The sequence below is a fragment of the Ascaphus truei genome, chromosome 2, assembly GCF_040206685.1.
Source record: "Ascaphus truei isolate aAscTru1 chromosome 2, aAscTru1.hap1, whole genome shotgun sequence".
Lineage (NCBI taxonomy): Eukaryota > Metazoa > Chordata > Amphibia > Anura > Ascaphidae > Ascaphus > Ascaphus truei.
In genome coordinates this window covers 182,984,799-182,999,416 of record NC_134484.1, presented here as the reverse complement: position 1 = coordinate 182,999,416, position 14,618 = coordinate 182,984,799, and the positions used below count along the sequence as shown (strand labels likewise).

The 14,618-nt window shown below is 49.7% G+C and overlaps 1 long non-coding RNA gene across 2 annotated transcripts in view; it reads left to right on the top strand.

Annotated features, from left to right (window-relative positions):
* Positions 1–13,699, top strand: part of LOC142488611 (uncharacterized) — a 53,522-nt gene extending 39,823 nt beyond the window's left edge. Inside the window, exon 3 of one of the 2 annotated variants that reach the window (XR_012799530.1) lies at positions 12,501–13,699. This is a non-coding gene — a long non-coding RNA (uncharacterized LOC142488611). Of the gene's footprint in view, positions 1–11,635; positions 11,759–12,500 lie in introns of those variants that run through there. The other variant, XR_012799531.1, reaches the window with a different exon arrangement.
* Positions 13,700–14,618: the final 919 nt, after the last annotated feature.

The window sequence follows — 14,618 nt, the reverse complement described above, 5'->3', positions numbered from 1 at the left end:
GAGTCGGCGATTCCCAGCGATGACCGGAGCCCCACAATCCACGCCGGCGACCCTGCACCAAAGCAGGGTACTGTTGCGGCAGCTACCCGGGGCTCGCCCATGGCGGCGACGGCGGCAGAAGAGCCGCGATTCCAGCAAAGTGCCGGAGCCCTTTCTGAGTGGGGGGAGGGACAGGGATTGCAGGAGGGGGTTATTTTACCTGGTCTGGCGAGAGCCGTGTTACTCCACAAAGACCTGGGACCCTTGTCCTGCACCGTTTTACCTGTACCAAGCCCGGGCGCTGTTGCGGCAGTGGCCCGTTGCTGCCCGGCCCAGATGATGCAGGCGGCGGCTACTCCAGTCCCCCTGCAATCGGGACCAACGAAGGCGGCGGTCTATGCGTGGACCAGCGAGGTAAGCCAGACCAAGTCGCAGACTGACCCTGACTTATTTTTTCCTATGACTGTACCCTGTTGTTTCACTATAGGGGTGACCGGGGGGTGGCAGGAGATAGGGGCACCAGGGGAGGGGAAGAAGGGCAGCTTGTAGGGCAGCCAGGCTTCCCCATTACCTTGGCGGAGCATCAAGGGGACTCTCAGTTAAGAGCCCCCCTGTTGCAGCCTTGCTATGGGCTGGAGGTATCCGGGGCAGTGGCACAGTTAGACCACCCCAGGATCACCTACCAGCCAGGAGCTAAGGTGGGTGCATCTGCACCAGCAAACCTGAACTCATCCCTGGTAATGGAGAGGCAGTGTCGGGGAGAAGGCCTCACTCAGGTGTCCCTAGGATCCAGGTTAGGATTAGCTAGGGAGAAGCGGAGTGAGGGAAGGCTGCAGGTAGGTAGCCAGCATCAGATCTCAGTGGGAGAAGAAGGGCTAGTGGTAGCCGAGAGGGAAAGCAGCAGGTATGGCAGCTAGAGTTCCCCATTACCCTGGCAGAGCCTCAGGGGTTTTCTAAGATCAGCAACCCCCTGTTGCAGCCTGGCTATGGGCTGGGGGTATCATGGGAAGTGGCAAGCTTGTGCCACCCCAGGGATACCTGCCAGCCGAGAGCTAAGGCGGTTGCATCTGGAGAGGTGCCCCTGAGCTCATCCCTGGTAAGGGGGAGACAAGGTCAGGGAGGTAGGTGCACCAGGTTGTTCCAGGGTCTGGGTTGGGATTGCCCAGGGGGGAGAGGAGTGCAGGTGGGCTGCATCGAGGTAAGCAGCAGGAGTCATCAGCAGGGGCTGAGGTGCTGGGCCTAGGGGAGGCTAGGCAGGGAGACACTGTGGAGCAGGGGGAGATAGGAGGTCAGTGGGGTGTCAGGCAGCTGGCAGAAGCTAGGGATGAGCTAGGTAGGCAGGAGGCCCCTTGTTCTGACTTGCCAGGAGTGACCCCCCTGACAGATCCCCCAGGGTTCCCAGAGGTAGGGCTGTGGGTAGGTAGGTAGACAGGAGCAGTAGCCAGGGCTAGGGGGGTACAGCAGAGGGTTCTGTCCCAAGGGCAACCAAGGGTAGCTACAGGGAGGAAGGGCAGCACAGTGGAGTGGAGAGGAGTGATGCTGGCCCTAGCAGCAGTGGTGGTAGCAGGTGCTTGTTTCCTGGCCTTCAGTTTTGAGAGGGCGGGGGCAAAGCACCTGGGTACCAGGGACCCCAATACAGGATACTGGGAGATTGCCTTGTCCCAGGGGGCACAGGAGAGGGTAGGAGTCAGCACCCCAGGTGGTTTCTGGATTCCAGAAGTGATGCCACTCGGGGTGGGGACTGTCCTAGAGCCAGGGAGGATAGACAAGGGTATAGCGGAGCAGCTACAGGGGGGCACAGGGCCAGGGCAGGTAGGGTCCCTACAGGATAGTGACATAGCTCTTTCCCAGACTTGGTTGACAGGAAAGCGACAGTCTGTGCTTGATAGCTGGTCTCTCGCTGGTACAGAGACATGCCAGTCTCTGGGCAGTATGCAGCCTGGTCTGCAGAGGTGCCCCTTCACAATGGGCTTGGTTCACCAGGCACTGGATGGGGGGCAGAGGGTGGCAAAGGAGGATGCCTGGCGGCCACGTTGGAGCCCTGCTCAGCAGGATCTGGACTTCACTATCCAATATGGCCAGGACAATGTACTGGACAATGCCGGAGGACAATTTTGCCAGGCCAACCCCTCAGGACTTATTGAGTGCTTCAAGGATGCCAGTGGTGTCCCAGTGCCAGGGGAGGCAGCTGGGGCACAAGGCGCCCATTGAGCAGGGGAGGTGTCATGAGAGAGAGGATTTGGCCCAGGATAAAAGGGGTTACACCCCATTTGGCCACCCTCTACTCTCACCTGGGAAGCAAGGGGTTAACTGGACTGGGGTCCAGTAATGTGTTTTTGCCTTGCTTCAGCCATCCAACTGTTTATTCCCCTGTATAAATGTATTGTTTCTGTGCCAGTGTCTGCACCACACACACACTGGGGATTAAGGGGTTAATGAGCTACAGTTTAGGAAAATACAAATATGTGTGGTGTCTTTTCAGAAATATCTGGGCTTCAAAAGGCTTGATTGAAGTTGGGTGTGAAAAGTACAGAGGGGGTTTAGTGTACAGTATGTTAATACCTAATTGGCAGACCAAGCGTATATTGCTGGTAGAGACAGCTAGGCCAATGTCTGGAGCACTGGGTGTGAAATCTAGCATCTGTGACAAATGTTCTCTACACACGAGTCCCTGCTTCAAAGGATTTATTGACCAGGGGTTATGGGGGCCAGGGGTGCGGTTACCCAAGGAGATATCAGAATGAGTGACCTTATTAAATATAAGAATATTATGAGATGTCCTCAGCTGAACGTGCAAAAAGCTACATATGTGTATTCGTGGGACTGATTCGCCCATAAGGATTACAGACACATGATGTCTAGCAGGTACTAAGAGACAGATATTAATAGCTCTCTTAATTTTAATATTACACGGTAATATTTAGTCGTATTGGGAGCGTCATGCGTGCCGGAATGTATTAATATGGCTCACGTGCCAGTAAGTACTACTGAACTGAAGTTATGAAGTTATTTAGATAGGAAAAGCCGTTTTTAAATGTCCTTAGGTGGGAGGAGTTTTACTCTGGGGAAAACTGTCAACCTCACCACTGATTTATGAGAGGGGCTGGGTTTAGGTTGTGTTCAATGGGAAATAATTGTATAAGAACCAGGCTCAGCCTATGGCTATTGTCTTTCGTGTCTTGTGTCATTCTGAGATTGCTGTATGAACTGCTAATCAAGATTCATGATTTTCGTGATTATTTCATCATTCCAACTTTAAGTAAGTGCATATTTTGTTTGTTATTTATATAACTTGTGTGTTCACCTTTTTCAAGGAATAAATTATATTTTATCATATCTAAGCCTTGTTCAGTTCAACCCAGGTATATTTGTGGTGTATTATTAATAGCCTGTCACAAAGTTACCGTCACAGTGGGTGGTTAGGCCTCCCGGGTGCGTTTAAAAATTAAAAGCACTAGCCAACCAAGCAATTACCTAAATAAAAGCACTAGCCAATCAATTAAAGAAATAAAATCCCTTAATTACCATACCGGTTATTAACCGCTAAGGTGATTATGTGGTTAGGGGCCATTAGATTGTATTTTTGAATGTATTCTTTCTAGCAATGGAGGACATGGCTCTGCAGTATGCTGATGAGGACGCCCTTCATAATGGCAGCGGTAAGTAGAACGTTTTTTATTTACTTTATTTATGCTGCATGGCTAATGTTTAGTTTAATAATGGGCAAATTATCTATTATCCATATCTGGATAATACTTATTTTGGACATTACTGTACATTATGTGTTGGGGGGGTGTATTTATTGAAATGTAGGCCATCTTTATTTTTTTTAACAATATGAATGGTACCACAGGCCAACGTAGACCCACTGGGACCAACAGAGGACCCCCACGGACGCCCGTGGGGAGCACCTTGGGACCCTGCCGGCCTATGTTATAAATCGTGTGTTCAAATAAATAAATAATGGTTTTATGTGGGAGCACGGGGGGGTGTGTTGTGCATTGGTGCTTACAACATATTTTAATTTTAACAAATCTACATAAGTACCAGAACTCACTGTCTAATAGCTAAATGATGAAAACAGTTGTAATGCAGAATAAACATTTAATAATAAAATGAACCAGAAATAAATCAAATGTGTTTGCAGAAAACAGTATCACAAATGGGTATGTCACAAAGTGAGGGGTGGGGGGGGGAAAGAAGGAAAAGGGGAAAAAACATGAAACACAAGGAATATACACAAAAAAAAAAAAAAAACGGAGAACGGAAAGTATGCTAGGGGGGCGACGTTTCGAGGGACTACCTCTTCATCTGGCCCATTCCCCCTGGTCCAAAAGGACCGAGAGGTACTTCCCTAAGCCTCCCTTCCCCTATACCTGGTCAAATCAGACACCCCTGAAAATAGCTAGTAAACATATAGTGTAAGCTAAATAAAGCTAAACAGCTAATAGCAGGGCAGCAAGAATCCACTAATGGTACAGTTAAAGCTGAACACAGCTTGCAAGAAAGCAGCTTGCATATGAGCACCAAGAGTCCACACAGTCAGTGAAAGGTTAATGAGAAAAATAAATGAAGTGGTCAAACCCTCAGTGGCTCTGCTCCTTCAGCTGCTCGTGTGGAGTGCTGAGTGACACCATCAGAGTGCTGTCTATCGTCCCCTTTTACCCTTATATTTTAATTTTATTACTAGTGTAGATGAGCAAGGGGTCTCCGGAGCAGAACCGTTGATTTCAGGTCCGGGGACCCCATGCTTCCAGAAATACTGGCCCCGTTATGGAGTGCCGGTATCTCTCTCTGCAGCAGAATCAACTCGTCTGGTAAGCCCTTTTCGGAGGGCAGATCATCTCGTTGCCGGCTACTCGCCATTTGTTCAAAAGTTGCTATCACTGGTATTCGGGCCTTTCTGCAAACCGTGATAGCAACGCTTTAAAAAATGGCGATTTAAATTTGATGCCGATTTTTTTTTTTTATGACTGCTTAGTGCATAGGCCTCATAGTCGGACGCAAAAACCCTGATTTTTCACTGCTTTGTGAATCGGCCCCATTGTGTGAAGTAGTTCCAGTGGTAGGGGACAGGAAGGAGACCATTATGAACAGTGCACAGCAGACGAGCAGGGGGTATAGCTAGAAATTAATACAGGAAGAGATGAATTTGAAGTCGAGGAGAACTGTGATACAGAAATGGAAGGCAGGGGAGGAATTTAAGGATGAACAGACACTGTTCTGTGAAAAAGTGAAATGATTCTGGTTGCAGCATTTTGGAAAGACTGTAAGGCAGTAGGTTGTGAGACAAAGTCCCATCAGTAGTAGATTACAATACTCAAGATGCATGGAGTAAAGTTTTAGCTTTGGTGTGAAAGATGGCACATTAAACCGAAGTTACAGAGAAAGAAGAAACAATGATAGCAAAAGCATGCGTGTGAAAGGAGAAGGACGAGTCTAGTCGTGACTGGATAGGCGGCGGTGCGGATTACAGTTATAGCCCAGCTCCCACTCTTACCACTGTCCCAGGCGGGGGAGGCTGCGGTGTACCTGTCAGTCGGAGTGCCGGAGCTCCGCGACGTAGCCGGCAAGCGAGGGCCGCCATCTTGAGTGCTCGCACATGCGCGATAGGAGCAATGCGCATGCACAGTCCCAAAGTTGCAGTGCCCATATTACCCATGGCTCAGGGACGTCAGCAGAGAAGGTAGTGTTCGGGTGCCAGTGGCTCTCGGACGAGGCCAGATCTGCCCCGAAAGTCCCAGCTAGGCTCCAGCCCCATCAGATTGTGGTTGCTGCAGGGAAGGACCCAGATAGGGACGCTCCCCTTAGCACCTTAGTGAAGTCTTCTTTCTACCCCCTTTGTATCTAAAGCCCTCTCCCGCCTTAAACCTTTTTCACTGACTGCCCCACACCTCTGGAATGCCCTTCCCCTCAGTACCCGACTAGCACCCTCTCTATCCACCTTTAAGACCCACCTTAAGACACACCTCCTTAAAGAAGCATACGAATTGCACTGTGAACATTCTGAACACATGATACATAAAGCTTGTCCCCCTGCACTTACCAGAACTCCCTCCTACTGTCTCTGTATGTTCTCCCTACCTAACAATTAGACTGTAAGCTCCTCGGGCAGGGACTCCTCTTCCTTAATGTTACTTTTATGTCTGAAGCACTTATTCCCATGACCTGTTATTTATATGATCTGTTATTTATTTGATTACCACATGTATTACTACTGTGAAGCACTATGTACATTAATGGCGCTATATAAATAAAGACATACAATACAATACAATATCAGTGATCAGACGCCCCGTGGTGAGCTGCTGCCTGCGGTCTGGGCATAGACCACAAGCCACCGCATTGACTTAAAGGGAGACACTCCAGCTGGAGCTCCCTCAAGAGGGGGACGTCTTTGGCAAGAAGAGAGTGAGAGGATTTGGACGACCCGCATCGTGGGCTCACAGTGCGGTTCTGCTGATCCACCATTTCCAAGTTGGCCTGGTCTGGCCTAAGAAAGGAAGGTACCCACGTGCACCAACGACTCACACAGGGGTAGCGCTACTCCACATACACTTTGGGTGGACCTGACTCTGTGGACACCAGGGTGGTTAGGTGCCCAGGGCATCCTAACTACTTTGGAGGTTCCACCGGGGTGGTGTATATTGTGTGGGTACTGTATTGTGGGGGCCTTGTATGGTTGCGTTATTTAGTTATATGTGTCAGTAAATACCTGTGTGTAATTCAGTGACTGTATTGGTTCATGTGAGAGGTCATCCTACAGCGCTATGATCCCTCCCAGGTGGAGGCGCTGTATCCAGAAAGAACACGATCACCCCAGGCTCCCAGTGGCGGAGGATTAGGCCTCTTGTACGCCAGACAGGTAATCAGCACACATAGTTCCCTTAGTCACGGGGAAAGGGGGCTACACAGTGATGAAGCAAAGTTATATTAGACCAGATGGGGAAGGAAATATGAGGAACTCCGTTTTAGATATACTAACTTTAAGAAAGTGGAAATAAGAGACAATCAGAGTCTTCAAACTGAACTGCAGGTGGAGGGTTTGAGGTCAATAGACATATCGGAATATCTTCCCTGTAGACGTGTAAATGATCTAGGTGTATCACCTCTACCCCTGGCCAATAGAAGAGGGGCCACACAAAGGTGCTTCACTATCTCCTAAAGTGAAGATTTCCTGTGTGTGCAGGTGATGCTCAGCGGTTACCTTGTATCTCAGGGTGCTGGAACCTCGTGCAGGCTGGGGTGTTGAGCAATAATAGAACAGGGCGCCAGGAACTTTCCTTTAACTTTATTAACAGGTCAAGTTTCAGGCCAGCAACAGAACAGGTTTTCAGGTTACATGCAGACACTTTACACTCAGGTTTCCTCAACCATGAGGTTTGTACGGTAGGTTGCAGCTCTCTTTCAAGCATTTCCTCTACTCTGAAAGACAGAGCTGGAACCTTTTCCTGCAATTCCTTAGCAGTTCCCCCAGGTCTCCTCAATGAGCCCCAGCTATGAAGAGCCCACTCCCTACTGTGGCAGGATCCTGATTTGGTGTAGTGTCTAAAGGACCCCTATACTGGGAGACGTGCCCTAACCTACAAAACAAGAAAGGTTACTCACCCCTATTACAGGGCTAGGAGCCCTGGGGATCCCCTCAACGTGGGTCCACTTAAGATCTGAGGAAGATGTCAAGGTATACTCTTGTTTCTGGGCAGGAAAAGAGAAGGTCTTACTACTACTGTAAGTCAACCCCTAAAGCAGGGGTGCGCAAACTTTTTGCCCTGCATCCCCCCCTGCCTGCTCTCCCTCATTGCTCTCGCCCCCCCTTACTTAGTTGAAGCGTCAAAATGACACCACGGGTCATGTGATGTCATTTGACGCCGCGTTGCCTCGGCGACATGTCGCCCAAGCCGATTGAGTCGCGGTAAAGGAAGTTACAGAAGCTTTGCGCGGTCCCCCGGCATTTCATTTACGTGCCTTGGGGAAGAGTGTGGGGCCTCAGCAACCGCTGTGCCCCCCCCCCCAAAAAAATCTAGCACCCCCAGTTGGCGCACCCCTGCCTTAAAAGGGTGTACTTTTCCAGTACCTTCTGGAAACACATAAACTAGCCAAAGACCATCCTATGTGACTTGTAACATGAAATATGTTTCTTCACATTAGTTACTTGGAATTGGTTACAAGCTAGGGCATGTAAAAGGAAGTAACCCCTTTCCTCTCTGTAGGGACCAGTCGTCCTGATTTTGCCGGGACAGTCCCGGTTTTTTCGGTCCTGTCCCGGTTGCGGGTCTGTCCCGGAAATGTCCCGGATTTTCTCACTGGCCCCGTTTTTTAGTTGTCTGCGGCGGTGCGCGAGTCAGCGGCGGTGCGTGGGGGCGGCGGTGAAGAGAAGGATGCGGTAACCCAGCCGGTGAGATTCAGAATCAAAGGGGTTGGGATTCTTAGCCGGGCCGCAGGGGATTGGTGGATGATGCCGGGGGAGGGGCTTTACCTCTCCCCTGCTTTCCCTCCCCCAGCATTCTGGCCCTCTGGCACCTCGGAACTCCCTCTGGCACCTCAGCACTCTGTCCTCCGGCTCTCCCACCCTCCGGCTCCCCTTCACTCCGGCTCTCCCTCCGGCACCCGGTCCCCGGCTCGCTCTCCTCCCGGCACCCTGGCTCGCTCCCCCCCCCCCCCGGAAAAAGCCCGCTCACAGCCGCTCAAGGCACTTCCTGTGCCTGCAGCATGTGAGCGCGTGCCTCCGCCGAACCCGCAGTCGCCTGGTAGGAGAGATGTGCGGGGGGAAGGGAGAGAGAGATGGGAGCTGCAGGGGGGGAGAGATGGGAGCTGCAGGGGCGGGAAGAGATGGGAGCTGCAGGGGGGAAAGTGATGGGAGCTGCAGGGGGGGAGAGAGATGGGAGCTGCAGGGGGGGAGAGAGATGGGAGCTGCAGGGGAGAGGGAGAGAGATGGGAGCTGCAGGGGAGAGGGAGAGAGATGGGAGCTGCATGGGGAGAGGGAGAGAGATGGGACCTGCAGGGGGGGGAGAGAGAGCTGGGTGCTGCGGGGTGGGGGGAGAGATGAGAGCTGCGGGGGGGGGAAGAGATATGGGAGATGCGGGGGGGAGAGATATGGGAGATGCGCGGGGGAGAGAGATGGGAGCTGCAGGGGGGGAGAGAGATGGGAGCTCCAGGGGGGGGAGAGAGATAGGAGCTGCAGGGGGGGGGGAGAGAGATTGGAGCTGCAGGGGGGAGAGAGATGGGAGCTGCAGGGGGGAGAGAGATGAGAGCTGCAGAGGGGGGTGAAAGAGATGGGAGCTGCAGGGGGGGAGAGAGATGGGAGCTGCAGGGGGGAGAGCTGGGAGCTGCAGGGGGGGAGAGAGATGGGAGCTGCAGGGGTGGGGGAGAAAGATGGGAGCTGCAGGGGGGAGAGAGATGGGAGCTGCAGGGGAGAGGGAGAGAGATGGGAGCTGCAGGGGGGGGAGAGAGAGCTGGGTGCTGCGGGGTGGGGGGAGAGATGAGAGCGGCGGGGGGGAAGAGATATGGGAGATGCGGGGGGGAAGAAATATGGGAGATGCAGGGGGGATACATGGGAGATGCAGGGGGGAGACATGGGAGATGCGGGGGGTGGGTATATGAGGATGAGGATGATGATTTTACCTGTGCAGCCCAATTTTTTTAAATAGGTATGGGGGGTCTTTTAAAAATGTATTGGGGAGGCGGGGGTCTTCTTAATATGCATTGGCGGAGGCGGGTATTTTTATTATGTATTGCGGGGTGGGGTTTTTTGGTATGTATTTTGTGGGGGGATTGAGTGAGTGGGGTAATTGACGGAAGGTAGGGACGAGTGAGAGGGGCAGTGAGTGAGGAAAAGAGGGAGTAAGACACAGGGGAGATAAATACATGCGAGGCGGGAAGGAGAGGAGAGTGAGTGAGACGGAGGGGAGAAATTCATGGGTAGAGGGTGGGAAATAGAGGGGGCTTGTGAGGTGTGAAATTAACCTAAGGCCGCGCTTATAGCGCCGGCGACGCTGACGTCAGGCTGTGGTCGCTGGAAAAATCAAATTGAAGTGACTTCCAGCGATCACGACCAAGCCGCCGCGCCGTCCTGTCGCTCCTACTATAAGAGCATACGACAGGGTCAATACATTTGTTTTGACGCAACGTCGCCAGCACTATTAGTGCGGCCTAATATGTGTCAGCCAGATAAGGGTTCCCCGAGATTTTTCGAAATACTTCAAGCGTTCCTCCAAACAAACAGGGTTGGGAATCGCTGGTCTTGTCTATCTTCTTAATTCACCTCCTAGCAGAGCTAATAAGTACTGTAAGTAGTAACATACAGTATATTTATAATACACCACCCTATTTCCCCTATTTAGTTTGCAAATTGTAAAATTATATACATAAGCCACATGGTCAGGTCAGGAATGAGGAATGTCAAATTTGTTAAATGCCTTAATTTTAATTAATGACTTATTTTTTTATTTAATTTTAATTAATGTCAATTAATGATTTAATTTTAATGTGTTCATTATTTATGTAATTTTATTTAATGTATTATTTTTTTATTAAGTACAGTAGAGATTAGAAAGTACCTTTCAGATTTCAGGCTGCAAAGTGGTTTGTTTTATTTATTTCTGATAGTGAAATCCTCTATTCTCTATACACACAAACACACACTGCCGCCCTCACGTCTATACACAAAAACACACACTGCCGCCCCCACCTCTATGCACACAAACACACACTGCCGCCCCCGCCTCTATGCACACAAACACACACTGCCGCCCCCGCCTCTATGCACACAAACACACACTGCCGCCCCCGCCTCTATGCACACAAACACACACTGCCGCCCCCGCCTCTGTGCACACAAACACACACTGCCGCCCCCGCCTCTGTGCACACAAACACACACTGCCGCCCCCGCCTCTGAGCACACAAACACACACTGCCGCCCCCGCCTCTGTGCACAAACACACACTGCCGCCCCCCCCTTTGTGCACACAAACACCCTGCCGCCCCCACCTCTGTGCACACAAACACACACTGCAGCCAGGGTTGCCACCTTCTATTGAAAGCTAACCCGGAGATAAAAAAATGTAAGATCTTTTTATTATATATTTATTTATCTTGCCTTTGGCTGTATCCTCCCCTTCAAATTCCGTCAACATGGCTGTGCGATGTCACATAATGCACATTGCCATAACAACGAGATGCTCCGTGACGTCACGCGGCATTAAGTTGACATGACAACGGGACGCAATATGGTGCCGAGGCATCACGTGATGCCACATTGTCATGGCAACATGTCAACGTCTGACGTCAGTGTTTCATTGTCATGGCAACGGGTGACGTGATGTATATTGTTTTATAAATAAAAAAATTTAAGTGTCCCAGTTTTTCAGTTTGAAAATCTGGTCACCCTAAGAATGTACTAAGAAATATCTAGCATACCCAAGGGAGCTACATATGTAAAAGTGCAAGTTTTATGAGCTTGCTCCCTTATGTCATGTATGTCAAAACAAATTAAAACTAGAACATTTGTATAACAGTTTAACACTGAAATATAAAAGCGAGATCAGATGCTTGTAGATTAGCAGAAATTGTTAGTAAACTGTCTTCAACAACAGGAACTTTATTTTTTTCTTCCATGAAAAAAATTGTTACTTAACATTTCTTTATTGTTTTTCAGGAAGTGGTGGCGACTTCCACTGTATTTTGGCCAAAAATATTCTGCTTATTTTACCGTATTGAATGGGTGAGAACAAACGGTGTAACTAGTAATCTTGTGAGAAAAGTAGAGTTACAGTACAACTGCATATAATTGATCAATCCACTTTCTTCACTCGAAAGGGCCAGGTTCAATGAAGTCCAAAGTCAAGTTTTATTGGCGGAAACCTGATGAAGCCCTTTTTATCCTATTCAATAAAGGGTGAAGAGGCTGGCAAAACGTACGCAATTATATTGGCAATTTTCGCCAAATTACTTACGCACACGCAATTCTGTTAGCTCCGATTAAGGTAATCCTAGCCCCCAAGTTTGCCAGCCTGCAGTAGGTGAAGAAAAATACAAAAATAAACACACATCATTAAAAAAATAACTGCAGTGGTCAAGGAGGCAGCATACTGCGTGTTAATAGCCCTCAGAGGTTGTGCTAGATTATTTTCTATTCACTAAAAATACTTCTCTAAAGTTTTTGGAGGATTATTTTAATTCCGCGAGGAGTATATGTGTGTGTGTGTGTGTGTGTGTGTGTGTGTGTGTGTGTGTGTGTGTGTGTGTGTGTGTGTGTGTATACACATATACGGTGCGCAAAAAAATGGCTGCACTCACTGGATAGAACGTCTACTAAGGCAGTTGTAATGCACGATAACAGAAATCAATAGTCCGTTATATTCACAGGAAGTAGTCAAAAACAACACAAAGAGTAAATAAATTAATTAATTCATCCAACTGGCCCCCTGGAGTCTGGAGCGTCAGGTAACTGTGTGCTTTAAGGGCTAAATAAACACCTTTGTATATGTTTATATATTTTTCATTTAACTTTGTGTTCACAGCTGCATTGAATCTCAACACCCCCAGTGTACATCTGCATAGCCCCAAAGGCGGACAGCCTCATGGGGCTCCCCAAGAGATGCTCTGCTCTGCACAAGACCAGCATGTTAAGGGTTAACATTTGTTTGTACTTTGTGGAATGACAACCCCATCCACTGGAATGTTAATGAGAAAAGAAGACCAAGAACTTTGCATTCACATCTGCATTGAATCTCAACACCCCCAGTGTACATCTGCATTTCCCCTAAGGCGGACAGCCTTTGGCGCAGCCGAAGGGCAGCTAATGGGTGTGAGATGTTTGCTGAGGTTCACTGATGTTTGGTGATGTTTAAGTGATGTTAAAGCTGCCCTATTTCAATCTGAAACTCACCAGCCCTATATCCTTTGTACCCAATTTTCCAACTTTATCTGTCCATGAAATGCCTGTGAATTGACTGTAAAACCTGTTCATTTAATGTAACCATGTATTTTTATAACTCTGTGCCCAGGATATACTTGAAAACGAGAGGTACCTCTCAATGTATTACTTCCTGGTAAATACATTTGCCAGTGCTGATAAGAGGTTTTCATTCTATATAAATTTAGCCCCTCACTATTTCCCCCCCAGCCTGCAGCCTGGCACATAAGTCCTGGTAAGAGCAGGCAGTGCTAAGATTAATAGTTAGCTAGTGAGATCACCTCCCCTCAGTTGCTAAAGTGTAGCAGTTTTACAGGCACAAGTCTGGGATTGTGGAGTTGCAAGGAGAGGGTGAGGGATAGTTTGTCCCTCCTGCTGTATGTTATAGTGTGGATTCTGCAAAAGGCAGAAGTCTTTCCCCCACCTAGGGAAGAGCGGGTTCATTCTTCCCTTTGTGGGTGAGGACCAGGGACAGCTAAGGAAAGACTGCCTGGGAACTCAGCTCCTGGGAGGCATAGACAAGACCAAGAGAATAGAAGTAAACCCTTCCTGAGTGATATTCAGCTGAAGCAGTATTTTGGGATGCAGTGTGCAAGAAGCTAGGAAGCCCAAAATATTTGTGGTAGACTAGAGGCCAAGACTGATCCAGAAGTACCGATCCTGAATGGGAAGGGGCGCTGAGGGACCGTGCCCTGAAGAGAGCATTATACAGGGGACCTGTCTAATGAGGTATTGTGCTCTATAAGATAATAATTGACCCTGTGCAAGCCTGGAGCTGGTGTGCCTGTCAATAAAATACCTGTGAGTTGCAAAAGATCCTGGCGCCCTATTTCTTATCTTGTCCCCCAACCCACCAACTACCCTCCATTACAGCCAAGGCCTGAACCTGCCAACGGGAACCCCGAGATCAAAGGTAACTGACCAAGGAGCTGACATTCTAATCCCATCGGGAGCGGAGCAGGACTTTGTTCACACATGTACACCCTACCCCTGCTGCCGGCTGTAGCTGTATGTGCTGTAGCGCACGTTCCCCCATCCCTTGGGAGATGAGGCGACTACTGTACGTGTGGTGCAATACCTGTGGCTCAAAGGAGTCTAAGCCTCCGCTGCTGGGAGCCTGGGGTGTGTGTAATAAATATGCTAACAGCGCCTCCACCTGGGAAGGATCCTCACGCAGTGGGATAGCCCCTCCCAAGGCGCCCTATTTCTTATCTTGTCCTCCAACCCAGCGGTGCGCAAACTGGGGGGCGCGCCCCCTAGGGGGGTGGGAGAATTTGCTGAGGGGGCGCGGGCTGTTACAGGGACCCAGCGCTCTTCACCCAGGCATTTAATTTAATGCCGAGGGAGGTGTGAGGCCTCTAACCTCAATTACCTACTGGCAGCCAGGTCTTTGGCAACACGTCGCCATGGCAACGCAGCGTCAAATGACGCAGTCGGGTCACGTGGCGTGACCCGCAACATCATTTGAAGCTGTGCCTTCGGTGGAGGGGGGGCACGAATGCTACAGCTCCCAGGAAGGGGGCCGCAGCTGAAAAAGTTTGCGCAGCACTGCTCCAACCCCCCAACTACCCTACATTACAGACAAGGCCTGAACCTGCCAACGGAAACCCTGAGATCACCGGTAACTGACCAAGGAGCTGACACTCTTATCCCATCGGGAGCGGAGCAGGACTTTGTTCACACATGTACACACTATCGCCTGCTGACCGGAGGTGGGGAGGAT